We start from the raw sequence: 8035 nt of genomic DNA, 5'->3' as shown, positions 1-8035 counted from the left end.
GCATTCTGTTATCCAGTTTTTCGTAAATCGCATGAACAATTGCGTATAGACGCTAACCATTAGCTTTGAGAGAATCCTAGACTTTTGAAGAAGAAAGAAGCAGAGTAATGACGGTTGAGAAAAGCTTGCACACCATAGGCTATTTCCGTTTCCTGCAGCTCGATGGCAGGAAAAGCCGACTCACAGGAGAGATTCAGGCGATAGGCCATTGCAGATTTAAGTACGACGACACACAAAACAAGATCCTAAACCCACGCCCAAACTTCTACGGGCAGCAGCATCATAGGCAAAATCTTCACAACGGCTTCTGCTCCCGATTAAGCCACAAATTATTACTTACTGGCGCCATAACAGGCGTCGATTATACGTAATCTGGCGTTCTCGTTGGTGGAAATTCTATTATAGGCGACCAGGCTGTCGCTTTTTTGACTTCTGAACAAACTTTTCCGGCTGAAAAGTGTAGTTTTTTTTCTGTGCTGCTGCTTGATTGGCTGCCTATATTTTTCTTTGAATGTTCTCTTAAAATGCTATAATAATTTTTGCGTTTCCGCCTTCAAAAAGAGCCAGCAATTCGCGTTTATTCTATTGTTTTCTACTCAATGGCTTCCTTGTTGTTTCAAAATGTATTTCATTATGTGTTCTCGTGAATCTGTAACATGGATTCCCATTTTGCTGATAACTCCAGATGCTCACTGGTTTACGGAACCGGTGTACTCGCAACAAATCCGTGCGTTTTGCGGGATGAGCTACAAATATTGCTTGATTTGTTTTAGATCGCACGCCTTAGGCAAACCGCCATTTGTAGTGTTACTAAGATTGAATATCGAGGTGTGATAATTTGCTCTCACCCGACCCTGACAGCGCATGTACGAATCGTAACCAGATGGGCAGAAATTGTTGTTTCTTAATCTAGCCTTGCGACCACCTACGCTTGCATTAAAGACCTTGCCTGAGTCCCACTTATAAGACCAACATTGTACGGTTCCCGCGCGTGAAATACAACATCTCCACGCACGATGTTATCAAAGAGGAAGGCTGCAGGTTTTCTTATTAACCTACTCAATCCAATTGACTCTTCCCGTGATCATTTACACGACGCAGGCCTTCATAGTCTCAGCAGCCGAGGGGAGCCACACCTAAAATTTCTTTACCTGCTTCTTCACAACTCGATCTAACGTGGTTGGATTTTGTATAAGTGAAACGCATAATAAATACAAGAAATATGGACTCAAATATGCTAAAGGAATATAAAGCAATATTTACTCCTTCTGGCATTCTTATTTTCCGCAGTGCACACGTGAATGGTATTCTCTAACACCACGTATTATCGAGCAGCCAACATTGCAAAGATTAGTAAAGCATGCTAAGAAAGCAGTTCTTTATTTACGCATTTCTGATGACGTTCTTCCGTCAGCATTTGTAGAATGCCACTGTTTGCAAATATTGTTATGCCTGGAATATAATACCCACCTATAGAATTCAGACCGATTGTTAACCTCTTTAAATCCACTCATGCAATAACCGCTTTTGGATTGACAATATAGTACTATATAGTAGAAGTTTCCGTTTCGTCAGAACTCCCAACGACAGCTCTTTTTCTTTTCCCTTCGACCATTCCACAGGTCTCGCCGAGAGAAGTTAACGATGATGAGAGACAGCAGCGATTGAATGCATATAGAGAGGAACCGCCGCGTTGCTATCTTCATACACTTACGCTTGTCTTGTTGTTTCCATCGCGAACAAGACTATAGAGCGCTAGGTACAGCGGTTCGGGAGGAAGCAGTCGACAAAGAAACTCAGCCAAAAAGCCCGCCGCAGGCACTGAATGTGTTGCTTCCTTTTTCGTGTGGGGATCTAGGAGCTGCCGAGAGATGTGATCACGATCCTTAACTGTTTCTTTATGGCGCCATAGGCCATGGGGCATATAAGACCCACTGTTTGAACCTGCCGCCAAAAAACCAAGAGGGCGCTCCTGGACAAGCCGCACCATCTAGTTTGCTTCTGTAGCACCACAGCTTTGGTTTCAGTTTTTTTTTTTTGTAGCCATAGCTAAACTACGGTAGCGTTTTGGAGCCTTCAGCTTGGCGGCGCCGCCACGCTTTCACGTTGTTGGTCACGTGGTGCGGAGCCATGCCCCGTTTTCCGCGCCATAGGTCATCGCTCATTATATGACCGGCGTTTTGAGCGTGCTGCCAAAAACTAAAGTCCGTGCTCCAGGACAAGCTGCGCAACCTAGTTTGCTTCTATAACACAGTCTCTTCGGTGCGAGTATATTTTTATTTTTCTAACGCGAGAGGGCGACGTGAAAAATGAAAACTGTGACCGGACGTAGTCCGCCGGAAGGCGATCATGGCGTCTGTACCGCAGCACGCTCCTGGACGGCTAAACGCTACACTGAACACCTCCTTTTTTTAAAACAGCATTGGTGAGTTATACAAACATGTGGATTGGTCGGATTCTAGTTCCGCTTAAGATACCTTGTCTCACTGGCCCGTGGAATAAGTGCGAATCAAAGGCGCTTCTTTTAGTTAGGTGAAAAACCTTTAGTTCCTGCAAGAAGCTACACAATGCCGAAATTGTACGTGGGCAGCGTGCTTGAGGGTTGCGATGCGGCCTCACTGGGGGCACTGTTTTCCAAATACGGCAGAGTGGAGGAGTGCGAAATTGTCAAGAACTACACCTTCGTGCACATGTGCTCGCAGGACGAGTTGAAGATGGCCATCGACGGCCTACACAACTCCGAGTTCATGGACGGCAAAATAACCGTTGACGCGACCCATTGAAAAGTCTGTTTCAAGCCTGGTAAGGGCGAACGTGGACAGTCCTCAAGAGAAAAGTGAACAACAGCTTCATCGTACCGGTAGGTTATCTACGGGGAAGAAACGTGGATGCTAAGGAAAAGGGTTCAGTTTAAGCTAAGGACAACGCAGCGACCCACGGAAAAATGATAGGTGTTACGTTAAGAGACCGAAAGCGGGCAGAGTGGGTTGGAAGAAACGCTAGTTAATGACATGCTAGCCGAAATCAACAGGAAGAAATGGGCTTGGGCAAGGCATGTACTGCGAACGCAAGATAACCGCTGGTCCTTAAAGCTGCCGAGGTGTATTCCAATAGAAGTCAAGCGTAGCAGGGTCGGAAGATTAGGTGGCCGGATGAGATTAAGAAATTTGCAGGCATAGGATGTGTGCAGCTGACAAAGGACAGGGTTAATTGGAGAGACATGGCAGAGGCCTTTGCCCTGCAGTGGGTGCTGTGAGGGTGATGATGATGAAAAGCACTATCGGTGTGGCCGCCAGAGCCACTGGTCCAAGCAGTGGCCCCGAAACCCGAACGCGCGATTTGGCGCGGCTGTGCCTGTGCTTCGTCCTGGTGGTAGAGCTGGCGCCCTGGCATGCTGGCTTGGCGTCGGTGGTGTGCCCGACCGTCGGGACTACGGCTGAGGTGGTCCTAACACCGGTTTTTTGACCGGGACAGCGCCTACAGCGACAGGGGCCTTGGGGCTGCGCCCGGCTATGGCGACCTCATGTGACTCTACCCTGACCCCTATGAGCGCCGGGCTTCTCCATCACCGCCCTCGTCGGCTGATCGCGACGACTCCTACTACTACCACCGACCCTACGAGGACTTTGGAAGCAGCTATCATTAGTGGCAAGATGGGCCAAAGCCAGAGCTATGGAAACAGATACACTTATTCGACCGTGTACCCCCGCGTTCTAACGAGAGCGTGGGCGTCGCGTCTCTCCTCGAATGAACTCGGGGGTGGTCCCTGGACGCGCTTCACTGACTGCCAGAGGTCGCGTCGTGGCTTGCCGGATTTTGCGCGCGTCCCGCCGTGCTCTGGAGCCACAAGACAGGGGCCTCTCGCGACATAGCGAATTCCGCTGTCCTCCTACGAGCGGGATTTTTTTCTGCTCGGTCGTGTACTTCCCCTCATCACCTTTGAGAGAAGCAAAAAAGGCTTCATTGATGTCATTCAGCAGTGTGTACTCATACCATTATTTTTTGTATCGTGCAAAATATCCTACATAATATGAGTAGGGGACATTTCTCCCAACGTTGCTTTTGAGCATACATGTTTTTCATACTGACTGTTATTAAAAAATGTGGTGCGTCGCAGGCGTGCACCAAAAATCAGCATCGAGTGCTCCCGCATGTTTTGGTTAGCCATCAAGTTGTATTGGGATTGCTAATTGATGACCGCTGTTTTAGTTAGTGCTTTATCACCTTTGCAACATGCTGCCAAGATATTTTATCAAACTTGCCAGTATATTTTGATTATCATGATATCGAGAAAGACCACACCCCGTTTTCGCCTATAGAGCCCATTCAGCACCAACCGAAAAAAAATGGAAAAATCTGGAACTGTAAGCTCTGCTAGAAAAAAAAATACAAGAACAGAACTCTGAACAAGTGTATTGTGCAGCACGTCTCACAGTTGTCTCGTCATAATCTCCTCGCGCCACTGCTTTCTCTAGTGGCGCCGCAGTCATATTGGCTAACTTGAAAGGCCACTGAAAGTGCAATATACTATGTACGCAGCTCAAAATCGCAAGAATGTTGGCTAAGAACATGTGAATGTTTGTGCATTTTTATTCTTTGCATTAAATTTCTCGATCAGCATATGACGTTATTTTGTTTTGCTTGCATTATTTTTTGTTGCCACCATATTTAACCCATATCGAAACGCTTTGTACACACAACTCTGGCTTTGCTTTCGTTCGGAAATATAATCAGTAACCTACAGTTGAATGCACTGCAATGCGCGGTGCATTTAACACTTTTTGAGAAATAATTTTAATTAGAAACACTTAAATTCAGATATATTTTGCGGCAAGGAACCAGTTAATTATGCTGCTCCCCGTGCCCCCCTTGCTAGGAACCACTAGGTATATTTTTTCTTACACAATTACATTTAGGAAAAACACAATTGTTGCATGGAGTTCGTATAATCGCTCACTGGCACAGTGATTCAATCTGGTCTTTGCGTGGACAAGTTTCAAGCATTGCTTGCTTTCTTGCTGTTGTTGTCAGGAAGAACGTCAACCCTTTCGGAGTATTGCTCTCTATATATGCTTTCAGTCTCTGATTGTACGGCCTGCGTGTGATTAGTTGGCTCAGTCTCTTCGGCTCTGCACCAAGGTCCTTTAAGGCTTTCACCAATGGGCGGCCGTATAGTGAGTTCTGATTATTTTGACAACTCTCTGTCTGGTTTACACTTCTGATTTTTCCTTTTCTTAGCCCCATCATCTCAGCCCTGCTCCATGAACCTGAGAGATGATGCAGTTCAGTCAGTTTTGCAAAGCTCATTTTTGTTTAAAATGAAACTTCTGTGCGAAACACAGCGAGGTTAGGGTTGGGCAGGGTGCTTGGTTGGAGACACATGCTCTTGCCTTACGGATATGTTGCTTCTCTGGTACAAAAACTGCAGTAGTGGGATGAGGAATACTTCCTGCTCCGTTGGAGCGTGTTTCAAACAGAACAGGACAGGAAGAGAATGAAAATGTCGTTAGTGAATCTTGTGAGAAGAAAAAAACAACAGTCAAACGGAAGTAAACAACGCAGTGCGGAAAAGAAAAATGGCAGGCTCGAAAGGACCAGACCCAGCTTAGTTGGAGAAATGAACGCGCGGCAGCGGCGTGGGCAGAGCGGCGGAGCGCGGTAAAAGAGGATTGATGTGAAGGCTAAGTGGTCGGCCCTGCGGACCACTTCTCTTTGAGGGAGGAAGCACAGGCCAAGGGAGAAGCGGACACAGATGGCCCTTTTATTTCTTTAACCCGCTCTCCTAGCAACTTTTCGTTTCCGTCTTTGCCTTTAATTTCGTTTATTTCCATGGGTTTAGCGTTTCTCTTCTATCTTTGATATCCTTCCTGAGAGTTCTGAAGCCGTTGGCGACATTGTTCTTTGCTAGCGTTCCTCCTGTACGCTGTCCGCCTTATTTGCTATCCATCATCATGCCTTAAAGGAGACATTGTCGTGTATGGCATATGAGCGCAGGCCGCAAAGTGCGCAAAAGTTTCGGTTAAAATGCACCGTTGATATCCTTTTCATTACCGAAAAATTATTCCCCAGTTATAAAAGTTTTCTTTTTCTTTCCAAAGATACCGTTACCTTTCTCTCTGCTTGTTGATTACAAGCCGGTAAGTTCCCTGAATGCCTGAAATTTCATCGTTGTTTTTTTTTTTTGCAATAGGCGGAATTGTCTTCATTGCTGAGAGTTCAAAAGGAGACAGTCTGTTCCGAGTCGAAGGGCATAGATGCCCTGAAAAGGAAATTTCAATGTAGGAGTAATATGAACGACCTGGTATTCATTGCTTTAAAAAAACTCGCGTCTTAATATTCTAAGCCGTAGACAAATGTGAAATAGGAATGACCCTATTTAAACCCTCCATTGATAATCGAGATAAGTACAATTCATAACAGCATTAGCAAGTGATTTTTGTAAGTTTAGCGAAATAGAGGTGTGATCCGTGCTCCTTTTTGAGCACTGTGTTCATTTTATGTAATATTATTATGCTGGCCGGCACTTTCATTTTTGTTTCCTGAAGAGACCTTCCTGCTCAGGACATATTACTGGCCTATAGGGCTGCTAAATTTTTTAGAACAAATAAAATAAAAACTGTCACTTCTCTTACGACTGCTCCAGATGTCCTTCAGCTAAGGAAAACCTCACTAGTAATGCACCAACTGCGCGCTGAACGACGATTGATGAAGGCGCATACCACGTTCAGCAGGAAGATTAGGCCACAGCAGGAAAGCACAGATGCAATAGCAGCGTCTGCTGCACAATCGACCACAATGCAAGTTTCGTGAGACGTTGAGAAAAAGAAAACTTCACCGGCGTTAAAGTGCAGTCGTGGCGCGAACGGTGCAGGAGTGATCACTAGAGTTGCTATAGTAGTTGAAAATACGAAGACAGCACAAGATGGGAGAACTAGGGCTCTGCTAGCGCATTTTCGAATTCAAGGTAATTTAATGACTCTTTCTGCCCGTATCCGGGCTCCTTGCCATGGACAGTGCGCGTGGCTTAGTCCCTGTCGACGGCGTCCACAAGGCATTGAAAATGTGAGGATATACTACACTGCCCATAAGTGCGTAGTACGTTTTCATCTTCTTTTCATGTGGTTTCATCATTATGTAGAACGCCCCACATGTGTTTCGCAAGTATTCCAACTCTTCTGTATTTGTTGTTCGTGTGCCTCACATAAATTCCGTGTGATCCGTATTCGCACTACGTGGAAAACAGGAAATCTGCAGTGCAATTTGCTGAGCATTTCTAAACTGCGCGAAATAACTGGAATTCGAGATACAGAATGTTTCACTAGGACCTCTAGGGGCCCATGATAGCGCAAGAGAGCCGCTTAAATGCAGCTGCACTTGCCAGAGACGCGGCTTCAGTAGAACACTCCTTTCTGGAAAGCCGACCTTTTCGGGGCCCTTCTCAGGGATGCAACGAGGTATTTATAACATCCCTGCCTGTATTCATTCACAGCGCGTGGGGCAGATGCGCGGCACAATGTCGAGGGAGACTCTTCGATAGAACTATTGATCTAGTGCCAAAAAGTTTGTGCCTAAATATATGTCGCAATTCGCAGTTTTTTTCAAAAAGCGTCTTTCATACATCGCCTGCGGGATCGAACTGGCACTCAGTGCTGTCTAATTAGCATTCCGATCATGCACCTGGGTGCTACAAGCTGTATGTGTGCACACGTAAGAAAAGTATAAGAGGCTCTTCACGAGAAGCCATGCGGGCAACGCGGATGAAAATGAACTCTGCAACAACTGCTCAGTATGACCCGATTCTACGGCCATATGCTGCATTTCACGTGTTTCTTATTTTTATAACAAGCTGAGTCAATTTTTCTTAAGGGAAACTCAGCTCTTCACATTTGTCATGGGAAAAAGGATGTAGTCCACGATGGCTTGCACTGCGCAAGAGTTTCAAAACAAACTTTTCAGATTCCCACATAGAAAGTGAGTGTGGCTGGAACTGAGAGCGATATTTCGTTTTTGTTTCCCCGTTTTCCTACTAAGAAGC

At 45.8% G+C, this 8035-nt stretch overlaps 1 pseudogene; it reads left to right on the top strand.

The window, feature by feature from the left end:
• Positions 1 to 2567: 2567 nt before the first annotated feature.
• On the top strand, positions 2568 to 3872 carry LOC144123892 (RNA-binding protein 4.1-like; annotated as a pseudogene).
• Positions 3873 to 8035: the final 4163 nt, after the last annotated feature.

The sequence above is a fragment of the Amblyomma americanum genome, chromosome 3 (genome assembly GCF_052857255.1).
Source record: "Amblyomma americanum isolate KBUSLIRL-KWMA chromosome 3, ASM5285725v1, whole genome shotgun sequence".
In the NCBI taxonomy this organism is placed as follows: Eukaryota; Metazoa; Arthropoda; class Arachnida; order Ixodida; family Ixodidae; genus Amblyomma; species Amblyomma americanum.
This window is presented reverse-complemented; position numbering and strand designations above follow the sequence as displayed.